Source organism: Alligator sinensis, unplaced genomic scaffold, assembly GCF_000455745.1.
Source record: "Alligator sinensis unplaced genomic scaffold, ASM45574v1 scaffold989_1, whole genome shotgun sequence".
Classification (NCBI taxonomy): domain Eukaryota; kingdom Metazoa; phylum Chordata; order Crocodylia; family Alligatoridae; genus Alligator; species Alligator sinensis.
Genome location: NW_005842266.1, coordinates 1,114,784 through 1,135,183, shown reverse-complemented (window position 1 = coordinate 1,135,183; position 20,400 = coordinate 1,114,784). Strand labels below are relative to the sequence as shown.

At 47.0% G+C, this 20,400-nt stretch overlaps 1 long non-coding RNA gene across 1 annotated transcript in view; it reads left to right on the top strand.

The window, feature by feature from the left end:
• LOC106722406 overlaps positions 1-20,157 on the top strand; it is a 32,046-nt gene extending 11,889 nt beyond the window's left edge. Inside the window, exons 2-3 of the long non-coding RNA XR_001358357.2 lie at positions 10,686-10,756; positions 19,150-20,157. This is a non-coding gene — a long non-coding RNA (uncharacterized LOC106722406). The remainder of the gene's footprint in view (positions 1-10,685; positions 10,757-19,149) is intronic.
• The last annotated feature ends 243 nt before the right edge of the window (positions 20,158-20,400 follow it).

Here is a 20,400-nt window from a genome sequence, read left to right as displayed (position 1 = left end):
CCCATAGCCCCCCGCATTGGGTTGGGGGCGGTGTTTTGGGCTTGACATGGGTTGAGCTTGTTTTGGGCCTGTTTTTAAAGGCAGTACCACTTTTTTTTCTTGTGAGACTTGCCAACACTGGCACAGTGGCTGTTTAGCACACAGTAAGGGTTCATCTTGTTGTTATGCCTAACTTTAAGTCTGTCAGTGTGTGGGCTCTTACCCAATCCTCCCCAGGCAAACACACATGTAAATGAGTATGTAATGTGTTTTGTAAATGGATGCCCATTGGCTCTGGTCAAGAATATGCTTAGCAACATATTGTAATCCTGCCATGTAGTGATGCCATCTGAAAGACTTGGTAATGGCCTGGGTTGTCTAAATCAGTGCCAGTTATAAGGTGGTCCCATAAACAGTGAGCCGGGTCTGAAACCAACCCTGGGAACATTCCACTTAGCTCTGTCTGCTGGGAAGAGAGACTCACCCAGGGCTGCTCTCTGGGGTGCTCTCCCGCTTATGCCAGCCAAAAGTGGCAGATGCTGGGTAGGGAGGCCCATATGGGAGTCTGCCACCGCTCTGCCGCTGGGGATCACTGTTGCTCTTTGATACCAGGGTGGCTGCTGGAGTTTGCTGTTTTTCACCACTGCTGCTGGACATCTGCTGCTCCTTGTCATTACCAGGGTTCATTGCCACTCCGCGAGTAGGGGGATGCTGCCATTCCACCACTGGGGGCGTCTGCCACTCCACTGGTGTGTTACCACTGCCAAGGGTCACCATTGCTTGAAGTCCATGGTTCCTGTTCAGGTTGCTTATGCAATCCCACCTTTTTTTTGGACCCTGACCTACTCAACAGCAGGCTCTGGGATTTCAGACAATTTAGATTCAGGTGGAAGCCTGTCACCTCTGAGTTCTATTTGGAGGATTTGTTCTCACAATGGATTTGTTCTGTTTGAGGAACTGAGGGTCCACAAGGCCACCCAAGGAATAAGCTCTGTCTGGAGTCTCTCTTGCCCATCACATACACTGAATCCTTCTTAGAACTGAGGGCTACCTGGCTGCAGATCTCAGCACAGGTTTCAGTGAGTGCTGTCCCCCCCAGTGACTTCTGTTTAACTTTCCTTTTGCAACATTTGGGTGCTCATGAACTCCAACATTTTGGATGGGAAAGCCTGTGGACACAAAGAGCTGATCCACCTGGCCTTTTACGTTCACACACACGTTACCTCCAAACAGTAAAACAAGCCTCAGTAGCCCCAAACTCTGAACATGGATACCAAAGAGGGTATGCAGAGAAGGAATCATGGGCAAATCTGAGAAGTGGGGTATAGATGGTGTGGCATCCCATCACATAAAACAGAAAACATTTTTCTTTAGTTGCATAGAAATTAGAAACTTTGCCAAAATGCTAGAGGCCTAGCACTATATTATTCAGTTTAAGGTCAAAGGGAAAACAAATATCTCCTTATTGGAATGTGCATTACTTTGCTAGATTATATATTTAGTTTTAAGAAAGCTAAACTAAGCAAAAATAGTCAAAAGCTACCATTTCATAAGTATTAGAGTCATTCTAGTTAAATGTGCTTCTCTTATTCAGATTCACAAAACAAAATCTAGCCATCTTGAGCATCTTGCCAGTGCCTCCAATACTTCACTGTCAGTGATTTCTACACCTGAGTTAATATTACCACACCTGAGTTAAGGTTTTTAGCTAGAGATAAAACAGTCTTCAGGGCTATGAAATAGAAGAGAGACATTACCAGGAATGGCTAACAGGCAGCAAAATTGCAGAAGAAATGACAGTTTGCATAGTGGAACATCAAGTTCATTAAAAAGGAGAGAGGGTCATTAACACCTGTGGTGTGAAGAGAGATTAGCAAGAATCAGGTAGATGATAATGAACCATGTAGTCAGTTGACTCCCTCACTGCTGCCTGAACTGAAATGCTGCTGCCCCTCCCAGGCAGTTGGTTTTAAATTTTGGGTAGAGCAGGAATCAAAGGGAAGTGGGGTTGTCCATCCCTGGAAGGAATGCACAAAGTTACTATAACAGAGTGTACACACTATGAGCAGAAAAATATTATGTTATCAAAATGTCTCAAGCTTTGCTGAATTCATTCCTTCTGTACCATCTCACTTGCACGATTCTCACTGTTTTTCTAACCCTGTTCCCACTGAAGTAAATCGCTGGGAGTTTCACCATTGGATTCAGCCAAGACTGACTGACTGTTTTTTGAAAACCCCAAGTCAAATGGGAAAGCTGTTACATTTTAGCAAATTTATAAACAATGTTGATCAAAGTAGTGAAATATAAATGAACACATTTCTCCCCAAAGAGCTGTATTGCTCTACTCGGTACAAACAACTTGTAATTCAAACCTGCAGCGATGCAATTATAGTCCCAGATTGACAGGTCTGTCACATCTCAGTTACGCTTCAGGAGTCCTGCTGGTCCTGACAATCTCTTTGCATCCAGCACCTATATCTTGTAATAAATGAAATAAATACAGTTAAAATAGCTCTTGGTTTTCGTTATTATTTATGTGTTGCACTCTCCACTCCAGCATTGGCAGCACAGTGCAGCAGAGTCAAGCCAGTGCTGCATAATGAAAACCTAATCAAATGCCACTCTCTTAAAATACAAACACACAAAAACAAATGAGAGGCTGCAATTTAGAAACTGATTAAGAGGGAGATTGGAAGAGAAGGTTATAAACATGAGGGGCAAGATGCAACAAAGGCCTGGCATTGCTAACTTTTAGGTAATGGGACCCTAGAAGGAAATCCAGTGCCTAGTGAGGCATCCAGGTTCCCCATACAGTGTGTGCTCATGGGGTTCAGAACAGCCAGCCCTGTTGGGAGCAAGCTAGTAAAAAATACTGAGGACACAGCGAACCTTTCTCTAGGGCTTAGACACCACATTCTGGTCTGCAAAAAGGCACCTTCATTCACTTGGGATATGCAGCTCAGGACTTTCTCTTTCTTCTCTCTTGGGACCATCCACATGTGCTACTTAGGGAGTGGATCCTCTTTTATAATTCAGTCCCAAATTCTAAATCTAGACCAGTCAGAGTGGAGATGGGCTCAGGCACCCCGCCACAACAACAACAAGCCCAGAGGCAGGGTGGGAAATCCCCTTTTCAAGAAGGGTAATAAGGTAATTGAGAAGCTTCAGAGGAGAGTACAAGAATGGTGAAAGGATTGGGAAACATGCTTTAGGCTTAAGGAACTCGGTTGATGTAGCTGATGAAAGAGGGGGTTGAGGGAATTACTTGATTATAGCCTATGAGCACCTGCACGAGGTGCAGACACTGGGTAAAACAGGCTGTTGATCTACCAGGAGAGAGATCATGAGAGCCACTGGTGAGGTACTGATGTTAGTCAGACTGGACATTAGGTCCTGTGTTTAACAGTGAGGGTAGTTAATCTTTGGAACAATATAGCAAGAGTTGGAGTGGATTCTTCATTTCTGGGTATTCTGAAATCAAGATTAGCTATTTTACCAAAAATGTATGCTCTAGTTCAAGCACAGCCCTTATACTTGAAGTGGGAATTCATACAGGAAAGGCATGTAGCATCTTCTGATGATCCTCAGTAGTTCTGTCTGGCCTTAAAAAAAACTGGGTGCTTGTGTATAAATTACAGTATATACAGTAAGGTGATGGGTACTACTTTCTAAGTAAAGCCTGAGTCACTGTTCAGACTGTTGAAAGAGCAGGACAGGCATGGAAGACCCATCTATAGATTGTCCCTGCTTCAGTCTTGACCTAGCCTCATAGTCCTACTGCAAGGGCCAGTCAGGGTTATGAGGGACTGTGGGGAAGTCTACACTTGACCAGAGAAGGTGTTTAGGCCAGAGACCGCCCCCTCAGCCAGTGGTTAGCCAGTGGCTATGCAGTAGCAACACCCTGGAATACATGACTGTTTGGAAGAGCCAGCCTTGTTTGAAACAGAGAAAGGAAACCTGGATTCCTTCACTGCCCTGGTGAATGCTATGGAGTTTACTCATGCTCAGAGGCCTGTGAGGAAAATAATGTAAAAGGGCAAGTTTGGAAGAGGAATCCGGGGACAAACCACTGGCTTGGGCTCTGCTTGAGATTCCATAACTGAGCAGGAGGCCCAAACAAGCAGGAGGTGGGTGTTGGAGGTTCTGGAGTTGTTCAGGAAACGCTGGGTTAAAGACCCACCCCACCCATCCCCATACTGCTGAGACTGGTAGAGGGAATATTGTCTACTGTATACAGTCTGTTGGCCTACGAGGTATATGAGTATGAATTGCAGGTACGAAGGGAATAAGCCTGTCGAAGAAGGTGAGGTGAAAGGTGGTACTAGCAACAGGCAAAGCCATGGTCCTTCAGCTCTTCAGAACATTTCACTGTTGGCCAAATGGATGGTGGATGAACGTAATTTTAAGACATTTCTGTTTTGTAACTTTGGGCTCTTGACACAGCCCCAAATCCCATGTCATCTTTAGACAGATAAGTGGCACATGTGCAGCTGACTTAGCTGCATACGTTGCATTATGAGCATTCTCTATTAAGGTGGACAACACCATGTGTGTCAGGAAGTAGAGGTGGCTCCTCCCACCTTTTAATCCAAAGGTCAGGGCACTTACCCAGGCGACATGTCTACACGAGACATTTACTGTGGAATTGCCTAATTACCTCTGCAGTAAATGTCTCGGTGTCTACACAGTGCGTCCCTATTAGGCTGCAGGAAACTAATAAACTCTGCAGAAGGTTAGTACTTGTAAATACAAGTATCCTGCTGTGGAGATTTTTTTGTGTGCAGCAGCGCATGTGTAGATGCTGACCCAGCTGGCTGGGGCACGAGGGTGCTTCAGTACAGGGGCTGCCTGCCAGCTAGCCGTACATTGGAGCACCCTTGTGCCCCAACCAGCCCCTGTGCAGCATTTGAGCTGAGCCAGAGCAGTGCCAGGGTGGCAGGTTGACCCCCTGGATCCCCTGCCAGTTGGGGCTGCTCCAACCTGGCTCAACTTGCTGCAGTCCCAGGTGCACGTGTAAGCACAGTGCCTGGGAGCAATATACTCCAGCGTGATATGCGCTGGAGTTTATTGCTTCACATTAATATGCATGTGTAGGTGCTCCCAGAGATTAGGGGACTTGGTTTCTAGACTCCTCTCACCCAGAGTAGATTTAAATCTGCAGTTCCTACTTCTCAGCACATCTGATGCTAACCATCAGGCTGTGGGCTCAGCATTACCAAAAGCACCCTTCTTGTGAAGCTGAGCAGTTGAGAGGGAATGTGGTGCTAGAAAATACTGGAGAGAAAACTGGGGGGGATGTGGTTCAGTGCTATGGTCACTGCCCTGGGTTCTGGATTTTGCATTTAATAATCATTGTATAGAATGGACACACAGAAATTAGTTAGCTGTTTTTGACCAAAATGGGTGTCATTATCTGTTTGTTGTTGTTGTTGTTGTTTTTTTAAAGCCTTCCTTTGAGCCCAGACTTAAAAGGCAGGACGTTGGTATGTAGCCTTCCTTGGGTAGGTTAGTGTCTTTCTTCCAACAAGGATCCAGTGCAGTGAATCTTGCCCAGGAAGATGCTGCCTAGGAAGAATCAAATTAGGGTAACCTGACCTAATGTGCAAGTCAAGGGGTGGAAAACCCAGAAACCCAAGCAAATGGACATGCTACATATTGAGGATGGAAAGTTGCATTTCATATGGCCTTCCCCAGGATGTCACTGTTATCATTGACGATATGGCTCTTTCCAGATACTTTTCAGAGACAGAGAAGCTATTTTAGCACTCTAGTCATCATGTGTTTTCTCTACCACCCTCAGAGGGTTAGACTACCATGATGCCAAGCAGAGCATGCACATCAAGGCCATCTTGCAGCTCCCTGGTAACCAACCAGCAGGGAGTCCTCAGTCTCACTGTCCAAATGGAAGAGTGGCAGAAAAACAGTCTGGCTGCACAGAAGAGTCTATTCAGCCCAGCTCCCCTCCAAGTCTCATAAACCTGTAGTGGCATGCCAGAGAACCAGGCACAGTGTTATCAATCTGCTTGTAAAATTAGCCTGTCTTCTATGCAGTACAAAACATATACACAGTCACAAATAAACAGCCACTCACTCCATCCACCAGTAATAGTTGCCCTCTTGGCTGTCTTCCCTCTTCTAACCCTTCCCTGGATGCTTGGAGGAATAGGTCAGTGTTACGGTGAGCACCGAAGGTTTATGGGCCCAGGTGTTGCTGGGCTGTGAGGAATGAATTGACAAGTTGATCTCCCTAGAGAACACTGTGCTTCCATCTGTCCAACCATTTAAATGACCTAGTTGTTAGCACAAATTTCCCAGCTGGTCTTAGTTGCTGCATGCTGCATGGGGAGAGAGGAAGTTTCATAGGTAAGTAGGTTTCAAATCCTGTAGGCTATGGATCAACACCAGCATTTTCTGAAGAACCCAAATGAGATGGGCAGGCAGCACAGACCTCTGGGCCTGGGTGCGAGCCAGTCCTTGTAAGAAGCACCTCAAGGCACATGGGATAACATGTTCCATTCTAACTGTAAGTCTGTGGGAGGAGTTGAGGATTATCTCTGCGTAAAGTACACCAGTTCAGGGTTTACAAGCCCTGGGAATCATGATAAATTTATGAGGTTATGACCTCTTGTCAAGTACAGATAGAAGACACCTATGCTTAGCTGATGAGGATTCTGGGACTTTTAGGAGTAACCTGTGTCAGAGACCGGTCAAAATTGCCCCTCCTTCAAAGGGCTGGGAAGCTCTGCCATTTCTCCTAGTGGTTTCTCCACCAGCTCACAAGCATTCCTCCATCTTAGCTCACCAATTCTCACCCAAGCTCCAGTGTGGGGCAGACAGGGGGTAATTGTGTTGCTCCACTCCACTGCCTAGGTGTGATGCAATGGATAAGGGGAGTCAACCAAATGCTGAGGCCTCTTATTTCTCTAGCAGTCACCTGTGCACTCTCAGCAGGAGGGATGAATGAATCATGGGACCACGCATGGAGTGTCAAATTGTCCAGTGCCACCCTTGACTGGTTATCAGGGTTGGACTAGCTGACCTCAGAGGGTCCCTCCCAACCCCCTGATTTAATGTCATCAGCTTTCCCAGCACTTCGCAGCAAAGGATCTTAGGGCACTTTGCAAACAATAATGGCTTGAGCCTAGGACCTCTCTTCCTCCCTGCTACAGGAAAGTAATTTCCCTCATTTATTGATCAAGACACTTAAGCACGGAGAGGTGAATTAGTTTGCTTACCCTCTGCAGAGCGGATCCATGAGGACAAACCCATGAAAGATCACCAGGGGCTCAGATGTGATGGTAATGGGAGCCATGTCAGCACCACAGCAGACCTCCTGAAACCCAGACTTCTGATTTAGCTCCTCTTGCACTACTTTGAATCCCTATCACCAGCACCTTTGACTTGAGCATCCCAGGCTGCTTCAAAAACACGGAGATAAGTCTCCATGCAAACAACCTAGTGGGTGACATGAGTGTTGTTATACAGATGGGGAAACTAAAGGCACTGAACTTCAGCAAGACTCACTCAAGGTCACCAGAATTGCCATGGCAATGGTCAGAAAAGAGCTGAGTTTTCCAAGCTCCTGATTCTGCACTTTACTTACCACTCCCTAGTGTCTCCTGACCTCAGAGGCTCCAGCCCCGCCACATATTTATTTTTCCTGTTAATGGTTTTGTGCAAGTTTTAGAATTTCCCTCCCATTATTAAATATGATGCCAGGTACTGCATTGTTTACGAGAGCCCATAAAGAATCTCTGCTGCAATCTCCCCCTTGTCCTTCAGTTCAAGGCATGGAGCTCATGAATTATTTAAAATGCTAAAGTACTCATCTGAGGCTGGTAATGCCTCAGGTATTCATTTATTTGAAGTATCTCAATGTTTCTCTGCAGAAACTACTCTGCAAATTACTGTGAGGCAGCTTCAGCCACTGCTCTGAAGTAAAAAAGAAATGGTGAGAGGAAAGCTGGCATGTGACTCAAGAGACAGGAGGCACAATCTGGGGATTTTGTAGTGATGAGATAATATAGTCTGCACATGCCTTTAAAACTGGCTTCAGTGTCAAACAAACAGAAGGGGCTGGCCTGGTGGCTACATAAATGTGTTTCTAATGCCAGAGGCCTCTGTTTCCTCAGACCTGATTAGACCTGGAAGTTGTACTCGCGTCTTTAGAAAAGACTGCAAAATAGCAATTCCCACAGCCAATGGAAGGGTACCCCTGGACTTCAGGTGGGTTGGGCTGGTACTATTTCCTGCACTCTTGGTTTGATTTGCATGGGTGTGCTGGTTAAAAGAAAGAAAGGTTTAAAAGGAACTTCCTCCTTTCTTCTACAGCTTGTTAATAGCTAATAGTAAGGGCAAGTGTTTAGAAAAATACACTGTGTGAGAGGAAAATAGATACGTTATCGTCTCTGTTCTTAAACATTACCAGGCATATACTGCACATGAGAGAGGGCTGCTATGGTTCTTGCGCTTTCAATCCCTGAATCATAGTATAGAGCAAGAGATAGAAATCAGCTAACTTACATAAGCAGCAAGCAATAACCAGCATCCCAGTACTGTATAGATAGAAGGCTATTGCTGTGAGGTTATTTACAGTAAGAGGAGGGATGTGTTTCTGTTATTTTTTTTCTGTGTGATCATTCTTCCTCCATTCTTCCCTTGTGCTTTAATTCTTCCTTCTCATGTTTTCCCTGGCAGCAGCCTTGTTCATGTTGCTGCTATAAACTGCCAGGGCTTTTGTGATGGGGGCGAATGTCAAAATACCATAATTTTCACTCTAGCTTTACCTTCTGTTTCAAGTGTATATGCCAGCGGTACACAACCTTCTCTGGCCCATGGGGAATGCTACTGAGCAAGTATTGCACTGGAGGCCGTCATCCTTTTCTCTCCCTGTCCACATCAGTTTTATCTTTTTCATTTCTTCTGGCTACGAGCAACACTGGAAGGTCTTTTCGACAGCATGTTGACAAGTCATGTTTCAGGGATTACTGTTGCATCCTGTGTAGATTGAGATATGATTATTGTTTAAATATCGAGTGCTTTAGCAGTTGGCTTCTCTCCCCACTGAAGCTTTTATCATCTATAGCATTGCCATCAGATCTTACTCATCTAGGTACTGCATGTGTGCATGCATGCATGTGTGTATGTGTGCATATGCTTCATCCTCTTGTGCTTGTAGAGTACTTTTGCTGTGGTGGCTGTGTTACTATTTCCTCTTTTTATTTTCCCTTCCTAATCCATGCTCTGTTTTCCTTTTCTGACTGCAGATTTATTTGGGTTTGAGTTGTACCATGGGAGTTTGCTCCCTGTCTGTGTGGTATAGTCCTGGCCTTTCAATATTACTTTGTCTCCCAAGGAAGCCCTATGTGTGCAACTGTGCATTCTGCAAAGCACGGAGTGGCTTTTAGATGGGAGTCCACAACTGTGGTGTTCCTCCTGCAGTCCTTCAGGAGGTCAGGATCTCAGCAGGAGAATAAAAAAATGGCATGTTAGAGGGAATAGCTGGGACTGTTGGGCCAGAGGTGCTGATTTATTTGTTTATGAGATTTCTATGCCAACCTTCCCACAAAAGAAGCAGAGTAAAATATTAAAATAAGAAGGTACAACAAAACCAACATGCCCCCAAACTCAAAAGCAAATATCCCTCCCATTCCCCCAGCCTCTGGCCGAGGAGAGTGTACTCCCCCCTCGTGGCCAATCCATGCTACAGGCATTGCTTGGCCACACACTTATGGCAGTCAAGTGGCAGGGTTCAAGAGTCTTGCAAATGATCTGCTCCTTTCTGTGCTGAGAACTTCTTATGTATTTTGAGGTCCCTGGTTGCATTAGGAAGAGAGGATGGAAACAGGGTCTAGGCCTTTAAGACAGTGTACCCAGACTGGAAGTCCTGCCCCTACTTAGCTATATAAACACATAGCATGAGGCAGAAAGCTCCTGGCAGTGGGAGGGAGGGGGGATGTGGTTGGATGGAGCTGAGGCAATGCTGTGATGGTGAGTGGGCCTGGGTAAGGGCTGGATCTTGGGAAAGCCTAACAGTGATAGAAGAGGCCTGTGGAAAGACCAGGGCTAGAAGAAACTCAGTAAAGACTGAGTTTGGAGGCAACCTGATAATGGTAGCCTGAGCTGAGCAACATGCAGTGTCTGGATGGAGAGCCTGCAGTTAAGAAACTTTGCAGGAGAGAATGGACTCTTCAAGGGGTTTTGCTACTAATTGGGGATAAGTTAATTTTGTGGCTGACTTTTCTTGTTTGGTAGGTAATTTTCCTTTGTGGGGGGTGAGCCTCTTTAATTCCTTTAAGGTGAGCCATTAGAGCGAGCCTTTTGGATCTTTTTGGGTAAGCTAGCTAGTTGAACTCCTATGGGTATGACATTTCCCCAGTTCTGATAAGTGTGCCTTTTGATCTGTTTGGAGGGTGTGAGAAGGCAGGAGTTAGTGAGGGCCAAGGGTTTTATGATGTGACAGAGGAGAGGCATCCAGAAGATTATGCTCCGACTGAAATGAAGGCCCATTTTAAAGAAGAAAATCAAGGTGTAGTAGATGAGTGTGCTAGGTGTCTGGGTGGGCAGGCAGTTGTGGACTTTTGAATTGTGCAGCAGCTTTGAGTTGTGCACTATTCCATCTATTCCCCAGAAAATGTCCTTTGACTCTTCCTTGCTGGTTCCCCTTTCCAAGGAGTTTTCATTCCCTTTCCTTGTCTCTTAAGGCAGGTGTTGGTGATGGGTACAATCTCATTGTGACCTACCTGTACGCAATATGGCATCAATCTTCCTTCTGGTAAGTTACTTCTATTTCACAATAAACCTTGGTGTTATCAAGGGGATTACCTGCATGCTTCCCAAAGGGAGCAAGAATCACATAACTGGGGTCCAGATTTATTGATCTAAAAATCTATCCCATGTATAGAAACTTCCTACAGTATTAGTGTTCTCAGGTTCCACTCATCTTATGTCTGCATTGCACCCTTCAGGCCAGTCCTGCTGCTGGTGTAAAGTGGTAGAGCTTTGCTGATGGTAAAGGGGCTTTGTGTATTTATGCCTTCCAAACATCTTGTACAAAACAGCACTTTGCTTACTGCTGAGCTTCCAGCCCTCATCTTGGGTTTCAGTGCACAGCAGTCCATGCACAGTCTGAGCCATGAGGGCTCAGACACTTGGACACCAAACTTCCCTGGGGTTTTGGTGCATAAATATCTTTGAGGATCTGGGCCAATGTCTCTGCTGGCTTCCAGACAACGTGCTAGTGACAGAACCATGAGGTTTACAAGTTCTCTGGTGAACATGTAGTTGAGCAAGTTCTTGAGCCATTGGAAACTAGCTGTGAGACTTCATTTTCTGTGAGGAAGCCCCTTTCTATGCAACTTGCTTGGTCTCAGGCTTGATTGAATGGTGGTGTTGCTATCATGGGCAGCATTGATAATGTAGTCGGTACCTGTCTAATTTTTACTGAGTCATCAGTGCAATTTCAGGGAGCTTGTTAATTGCTGCCCTATGACCTCATATTACAAGTCAGCAGCCTTGGTTGATTATTTGGCTGTTTTTCTTTAATTGGCTGCACAAACTGAATTAAATTTTTATAGTCATAGAGTGCTCTGATTACTCTGCAAGCAGTTACTATTCCAGCCGTATATTTTAATTACAGATGAATAATCAATCCTTTTTAGTCTGTGAGTAATTTGCAGTGTTTAATTTGTTCCTTTGTTTCATTCTGTCTAAATAATTTATTTCACCAGCCTCTGCAGGCTGGTGCTGCGCCCTCTAGCCAGCCTTCCCATCTGTTTCTTTCAGATTTTGTGGGTGGTTTGATGTAACGGGAGCTAACAGGCTTGCTATCTCATGATCTCTCATGGGCAGGAACCAGAGGAAGTGGTCATAGGGGTCTTTCTTGGTCTTACAAGCTAGCAAACTACTGGGTGAATTGTTATGGGACAGTTTCAAAACATACAGTAGTTCCTGTTGACCTCACTGGGGTAAGGATTCTCTAGTGTTCTCAAGGCCAGCTGCTTAGGGCTGAGCCTTTGGAAAGTTGGACACTGTATTCCCATGAAACCCTTGTTCATAGATGTTAGGGCCGGAAGGGACCTCAATAGATCATCGAGTCCGACCCCCTGCATAGGCAGGAAAGAGGGCTGGGTCTAGATGACCCCAGCTAGATGCATATCTAACCTCCTCTTGAAGACCCCCAGGGTAGGGGAGAGCACCACCTGCCTTGGGAGCCCGTTCCAGACCTTGGCCACTCTAACTGTGAACAAGTTCTTCCTAATGTCCAGTCTAAATCTGCTCTCTGCTAGCTTGTGGCCATTATTTCTTGTAACCCCCGGGGGCGCCTTGGTGAATAAAACCTCACCAATTCCCTTCTGTGCCCCCGTGATGAACTTATAGGCAGCCACAAGGTCGCCTCTCAACCTTCTCTTGCGGAGGCTGAAAAGGTCCAGTTTCTCTAGTCTCTTGTCATAGGGCTTGGTCTGCAGGCCCTTAACCATACGAGTGGCCCTTCTCTGGACCCTCTCCAGGTTATCCGCATCCCTCTTGAATTGCAGTGCCCAGAATTGCACGCAGTACTCCAACTGCGGTCTGACCAGCGCCCGATAGAGGGGAAGTATCACCTCCTTGGACCTATTCGTCATAAAGTACCATTGACTTTTCTGATGGCTTCGTCACATAGCCGGCTCATGTTCATCTTGGAGTCCACTAGGACTCCAAGATCCCTTTCCACTTCCATGCCACCCAGCAGGTCATTCCCTAGGCTGTAGGTGTGCTGGACATTTTTCCTCCCTAGGTGCAGCACTTTGCATTTCTCCTTGTTGAACTGCATTCTGTTGTTTTCTGCCCACTTGTCCAACCTGTCCAGATCTGCTTGCAGCTGTTCCCTGCCCTCCGGTGTGTCCACTTCTCCCCATAGCTTTGTGTCATCTGCAAACTTGGACAGAGTACATTTCACTCCCTCGTCCAAGTCGCTGATGAAGACATTAAAGAGTATCGGTCCAAGGACCGTTCATATCCTGTAAAGCCTCTGCTGTTGCTTTTTTTTCTTATTACTTTTCTTGCTCTTCAGCAAAACACAAGCTTTATGGGGTCATTGTTTGAATCCAGAGAAATTTTAACTTAAAATTTTGTGATGCTTTTGTTTGTCAGTGCCAGTAAGGCAAAATCAAGATTAATATATTGGCATGGCAAACAGAAGATGATTGCCTGAAAACCCTCTTATGGAAGCATGGCAGTCAGTGCCAGTAGCATATTCACTGTTCAGTTGCTGCAGGCAGAGATCAAGCACACAAGATAGAGACACTTCACCCTGATTCTCAACAGCAGCTGGGCATCTCAGTTTTTGAGTTGATAAGTTATAGGGATTTTGGCTCAGGAGGCTTCTTCCAGATCATCGAATTCAGTCCCCTGCACTGTCCAGCAGTCATCTACCTGAGTTGTTCTCTGAATTGCTACTCCAGGTTTTCACTTAAAGCTTGCAAGGCACAAAACCAGAAACACCAGGCATGCATTGCAGGGTTGATGAGACCAGGGCTCATGCCCTGCCTCTGCAACAACTGGGAAGTCATTGATTAATAGACGTTCAGAAGATCTGTGGCCCATGAGGCATTTGAAATTTCTCTTTAAACTATTCAGGATCATTTAAGAGACCTAATTTATCAGACCATGCTGAGCACCTGCTCACTGTGAGAATCTGGCCCATTTAATGCCACAAATTGAACACCCCAAATTTTGATTTTGAAAGTCACTAGCTGCTCCATAAAGCAATGGCCTCAGATGTGTGTCAGTTCCTGACACATCAGATAGGAAGAAGTCTAGTCATAGAAAGTGTGGCTGTTTTTATGGGCTCCAGTCCTTCCTCTGTTGTGAGGATTTACAACCTGTTGCAAAACAGGTGTGCTACCCAGCACTGACTCCCAGGAGTGTTGGCATTTTGGGATCATGATCTTGGGGCTGCAAAGCCCATTTATTTTCTAGGCTGACCCTTTCTCCCTTCTAAATGGGGAAATTGAGGGACGCATGTACACATGATGAAAATTGCTTGTTTTTGCAGTTTTAATTGTGTCACACTTTATATGCATGGGGTTTTTTCATGCAATTAAAATGAGTTTATGCTGCAAACTAAACTAAATGAGGAGTATGCAATGTAGCTAGCTGTAACGTTGCAGCTTTTAATCTGACAGGTTTTTTTTTTCTCCCCCGGAGACTGTCCGCATCTCCTGCAGCTGGGGGGTGCACTGCCGGTGGGCCAAGTGGCCCCTGAACTGCAGAGGGCTCTAGGTCTTCCCTCCATCATGGTGGCATCCCCTGGGACCACCCAGGTGGGCAGCTAGTCTGCTGGGGGCTGCCCCAGCTCAGAGGCAGCACCTGCTGGATCCAACTGTTCCCCGAGCTCACTGGGGCTTCCAGCACTGTGTGCACTGTCCCAGCCATTTGGGACTGCCCAGGAATGGGCTGGCTTGCTCTTGGGTGAGCGTGGGGAAATGGCAGTAAGGTGGCTAGGTGTGTTGGCAGCTGGAGAAGGTGGTGGGGATGGTGCTTGGTGCTCTGGAAGCCCAATGAGCCTGAGCTTCCCCGAGCCTGGGCAGACTTCCAGAGTGCTCTGAACTATCCCTGCTGCCTTCTCTGGCCCACAGCACACCCAGCCGCCCTCCTGCTGCTTCCCTGCACTGCCCCAGGGACAAGCCAGCCTGTTCCTGGGTGGTAGTGGGAACTGGGAAGGTGGCGGGGACAGTGCAAGAGGCGCTGATCCCTGGTGGGTGCAGGGAAGAGTTGGATCTGGCCAGGTGCTGCCTCTGAGGTGAGGCAGCATCTGGCCCACTACCAGCCTGCTCAGGCAGCCCTGGGGGGCACTGCCACCATGGAAGGAAGAACCAGGGCTCCCTACAGCTCAGGGGCTTTTTGGCCCACCACTGGCAGCTTACCCCTGGCTGTGGGAGAGGTAGGCAGGCTTTGCAGCAGGGGGCGGGGGAGGGCACGGGAGGATTGAACCCCTTGCTGTAAGTGATGGAAGCCCCTAAATTGAAATGGTGGGTTTTTAATCATTACAATTAAAAATGTACCATTTCAACTTAGGGGGCTAAATGCCTGTCATGTGTACAAGTGCCCAGGGTGAACAACGTACCTGTTCAGATGGCTTCTCGCTACTGAGCTGTTACAGGCTAGGGGATTCTCTGATAGTCTTGTGGGATGTGTGGGAGTGGAGACTGCCTTAGGACCTGCTGCTTGCTTGCTCACCAAGGCACCTTTGGCTGCGGGGTTTCAGGCCCAAGGTCTGGCTTGTTCAAGGGAGGTGAATTTAAGCCTATCTTAGGGATTCCCCAATTGGTTAGTCTGCATATGTGGAATGAGCAGCCTCCACATATATAGAAAGGTCAGCTCAGAACTGTGGTGGTGTCTCCTCCTGGTCACAACCACTTGCTTTCAAATGAGAAGCCTTGTCATGTTGTTACACTGGGGATGATGATATTTTGTCTCCAGGAAGGATATAGGGGCTTTCAAAAGAGTCCAAGGGAGTTGGATACAAGTATTTCCTTGACATTTACAAGTGGATACCCAAGTTCTCTCTTTACTACTGAAGGGCAGTGCTAGTATTGAATCTCATCCTGCTGGCTATGGGTAGGTGCTGGCTTTCCCCTTTGCTGCCGTTAAAGAACCTGCTAGTGGTTCCTTGTGGGGGAAGGAATGGGGCCAGCACATGACAGGAGTATGTGGGGATGAGGGATTGGGTGAGAGTTGGAGGGGATGGAGGTTGGCTCCCATTTTGGCTGGTTGCTCCCAAACTCCTAGCCTTGCATGGTGAAGGGAGGAATTCACCTGTGCATCATGCCAGCATGTGGATCCACGCCAGTATCTTGATCAACCAAGGTGAAACTACAGTAGTCCCCAGTAGGAGAGAGTTGATGGGAGTGTAACAGAATAAGCCTATAGCAAAAAGGAGCTTTTATGGCCCCTTTAGCATTACTCTATCAGTCTCACGTTGGGGTATCTCCTTCCCTTTGGGTTGTGGCGGTGTAACAAGGGGCCTTCTCAGGACCGATCTACCAATGCCCCGCCCACTTGTTCTGGGCCAACCATCCATCTTCTCGCCTGCCATGCCTTGATGATATCTAATCAAGTTGTTAATTAGGCAGGAGGCTGCCCATTTTCCTGCCCCAATGCCAGGTGTGCTGTCTGCGTCTCCGTTCCTCCCCTTCACCACAGCCCAAGCCTTGCAGATGGCATCCAGAATTGTTAATTTCACCAGCTCCACTCTGGGCCCCAGAATCCTCCCATCCAGACCCCAACTGGATCCTTCCACTCAGGCAGTCTACTCCACCTTCATTCGGGGCTGCCTAGCTCCCTGCACCATTTCCCCTCTTGGGCATGGTCCCCCTAGGGCCTTTGGCTATACAGGCCCTGGACTCACCTCCAAGGCCAGTCAGAAACCCCAGGCCTTCAGCTCTGGGTGTACCTCATTGTGGGCCCCTGGCCCTTTTGACCATTCTGGTCCTGGCCCCAGCATTGACCAGTTGAGGGTACTTTACATCAGGCCTCCAAGCCTCTAGCTCCACTCTCTCTCCTGGGTCCGCCTTCTGGCCCTACTAGGTGTAACCCACCCAGTTGTGGGAGCTGGGGTTAAGGCACCCCAACCCGCCTTTCACTGGGGTGGTAACTGGCCTGGTATTTCCTGGAGGCTCCCATGCCACTGAGAGCCCCACCAGGCCACCCACTCCGGGCAGGGTGCAGTTTTAGGTCAGGACCAGGAGCCTCCAAACCATCCCTTACAGCTCCTGTCCTTACCTCCAGCTTGTTGCTTGCAGCCAGGCAATGTTACTGCCTGCCCTGCCAGCAGCAAACTGCTCTATTTATATGGATGGCCAGAGATCTAAAATGGCTGCTGCAATCAAGCACCTGCTGGCTGCTTGGCTGAGCCCTTAAAGTGGCAGGCACCCACAGTACCCTGCCACAGGCAACTTCCTGCCTACAGACCACGCTTGTAGTCACCATGCCCCTTTGGGCCCTCAAATACCATCTGCCTACAGCCCCTACATAGCCTCTTCCCAAGTACCTCTTCCGGCCTCTGGTGGGAGGAGAGCTGGCAGGAGAACATCAGGGAAAGGGGAGCTGGCTTTCTATCCAGCTAGGCCTATTGGGGCCAGATCCTCTTCTCTGTTCACTCCTGAAGCAGTCCAGGCCCTAGGGGCAGGTACAGCCTAGCATAAATCTGTGGTCTTAAGAGCAGTCTTAAGAAAAATCTGTGTGGATGCAGGATGATTCTATATGAGAAAACATTAAACTGTGGGATTGAGGCCGAGCACACTTATAGTTGGTACACTGTCCTGTGATACCTGGTACCTGACCCCTCCCTCATCCAAGTGGGCAGGAGCACCAAATCTGCCAGAATGTCTGTGGTGGGCTGGCTAGAGAGAAGGGCACTGCAAATGTGTGCTTTTGTTTTTGTTAACGTGGTATCAGAGCCATTTCCATTAGCTGAAAGTGCCACATGGATGCAATAGGAGCAGAAATGCCTGCACTCACAGTGGGAACTGCCTTTCTTACTCTCCATACTTGTTTTGACTAGAAAAGATTAACTACCACATTGTGGATTACTTAGCAAAATTAATGAAAAGGGTAAAATAGCCTGTGGTGCATCAACTGGGATGCACCACAGGCAGAAAGGCCATCATCTGAAATCTGCTCCTAGGGCAGCCACCTGCCAAATCTCACCCAGCCTTTGAATGGGGATGGAAATGGTGTGTACATAGTACTGGTAATTCCCTTTTAAAGTGGAAGAGAGAGCAGCAAATTTACCCACTGGCCATTACTATAATGGAGAAAATGGTGCTAGTCATCATTATGGCTGACACTCTCCTAAGCCAACATGGATCCAAGGACTGACCCTTCCCCATGAGCTGAAGGGGCAACAGGACCATTACCATGTCACGACTGAGCGCTGTCTCCGTGCAGCAAAGGGTGTATGCTGAGGTGCAGAAGCCATAAACCATTTGCTAAGCAGGATGACAACAGTCCTATTCCTTTTTGGGAGGCATGGTGGTAAAAGCACTGAGCTGGTGCTTATAATGGAACTAGCCTAGTATTTTTCATTTCTGTGCTGTTTGATGTGCTTCATTTGCTTTTACGATGGTGCTTGGGCATGATGAAATGACAATTTAATGTGTATAATAATTCATTTAAAGTTTTAGCTAGGGCTTGAATGAAGGTGACAGCATTTGTGAAAGCTAGTCAATGCTGGCCTTTCCCTGCCTGCTACCAGTGAGCAGTTTGTACTACTCTTGTTCTTGGAACTAGCTCTGTCCAGAAGTTTCCAGCCTTTATACTCAGTGCTACCCCTCTCAGCAGGGGGCTTCTGGGAGAAAAGCTCACACATAAGCAAGCATAGAGAAATGGGCATTCTGCTGGGTCAGCCCTGTTAGCTGCTCTTTGCATCTTAGCTGAAACATGGAGGATTACCGGGGCATGAGGTATATTTGTGCCCTGATAGCAGATATATGCAACCACTGCTTGCTTAAGCCAGATCCTGAAACTGTTTGAGGCATATGTTTAGCTTTAGTTGTAGGTCCACCCCAGCCAAGGATAGTATTCATGCATCTTTGCCATTAGCAAGATAGGGGCCCAGGTTACTAAATGGTATTCTTTAAGATGGTTCAGACATGGTGTTTTAGACAGGGGTTGGGCCATATCTGTTTTGCATATGAACTACACTTTGGTTCACAGCAAAGATTCAAATCTTCCAGCACACTGTGGAGCTGGAGAGCAGCTTTAACCTTGGCTTGGCCCAGTAGAGAAGACTGTTTCAACTAGTTTGCATTGCTGGGGCCCTACAAAGCATCCATTGTGAACAAGGAAGCAGATGTTTACTCGGGCAATGTTGGATTAACCTGGATTAACTGGTCAGTGCTGTTTGTATGCCCAGTCCCAGCTCTGCTGCATAGATTTAATTGCACATTTATAGGCCAGCAGGATATTATTTCTACAAAATCTGGAGGTGACAGTGGGCTCATGCATGGCCTTTTGGCAGCTAGGACAGCAGAAGCCCTCAACCTTCTCTTCACCTTGTTGACACTTTCCCCCACCGTTCCTTATTATTGCCACCTTGGGCTCAGCTCCAGCAATATAGCAGTGATAGCAGTGCTCCAAGCTCCTACCAGCATTTTAACCATTGTGTTGTCTACTCCTGTTCAGAGCAGATCCATGTGGTGTACCCATTTAAGATCCTTGAAGCCGCCTGAATCTACTCTCCATTAGAGCTCCCACAGGTGGAGCTGAAGAGAGCAATGCAGATGGTGGAGACTACCCATAAAAATCAGCATGGACATGGCTTCCAAATCACTGTTAAGTCTGGCTTGGCTCCATCCATGCTAGCCTGGTGAAACTCCAAGCAGAAGCAGGTGAGGTGGTGGTAGGTTTGAGCCACCAACCTGGAATCCAGGTCCCTACAGTATTCCATGTTGCTGGGACTTGGCTTGGCCTGTTACAAGAAACAGGGCCCACTCCAAAGTTTGGAACAGGACTTGCATATTCTTTGGGGATGTAGGACCCCAGGTTCAGCTTTGGATCCTGAGTACAACTTTGTGAAGTTCCTGGAATGAATGAGTGCTTGACATGCCCAATCCTGTATGCTGACCTCTCCTGGGGAAGTCGTTAGAGCTGTTGGCACTGAACACTTCGCAGGATTGTGCCCTTGGGCAGGCAACCATGGCGGGTGGCCACTTTTGCTTGGCTCTGAGAATGCAGAACTTGGAAACCTGTACCTGCCCAGCACAAGTTTAAACATCAACAGCTCTTTTTTCTTCCTACCACTACCACTTGTGAATTACAGGACGCTGTTCCCCCAGTGTGGAAAAATCCCATGTCCTGAACTTGTCTTCATCTATAGTAAATTTGGAGGCAGGGGAGAAATGGAGGGGGAGGGATGGGGAATATGTTTTGTGATTTATTTCCCCACCTTTGATGTCCTCATTCTTTTCTCCTCCTCCTCACTCTAAAAACATTTGCAATCTCCCTTTTCTTGCTTCAAGCTTTTTTTCCCCTTGATCCTGCTGCTTTAATAAAGTAAAACATTGTGTGCCCCAGGTATAGATTTGCTGAGAGTTAGTTAGTTTTGAAATTCCATGTAGAACGAAGAGTCCTGAAAGGCTTTTTTCTTTGCCATGTGTTTGGCAAAGAAAGGTAGAACAGATTTCTCTTCCCCGCCCCATTACAAATATTTGAGAGAGGAATGGGATGGCTGCCTCCTGCTGTGCTTAGTGCATCACCAGCTATGGCAAGGGGAACAAAGACAATCAATGGAGGTGATTCTGACACTAATGTTTTGCCCACTCTGGCAATTTGTTTGATCTCTCCAGTAAAATGTACTTGGCTTTTTGGGGCCAGATTTACTCAGTCTTTAGAGACCACATAGAGGAGTAGGAGAAATTGAGGTTCCTTTCCTTG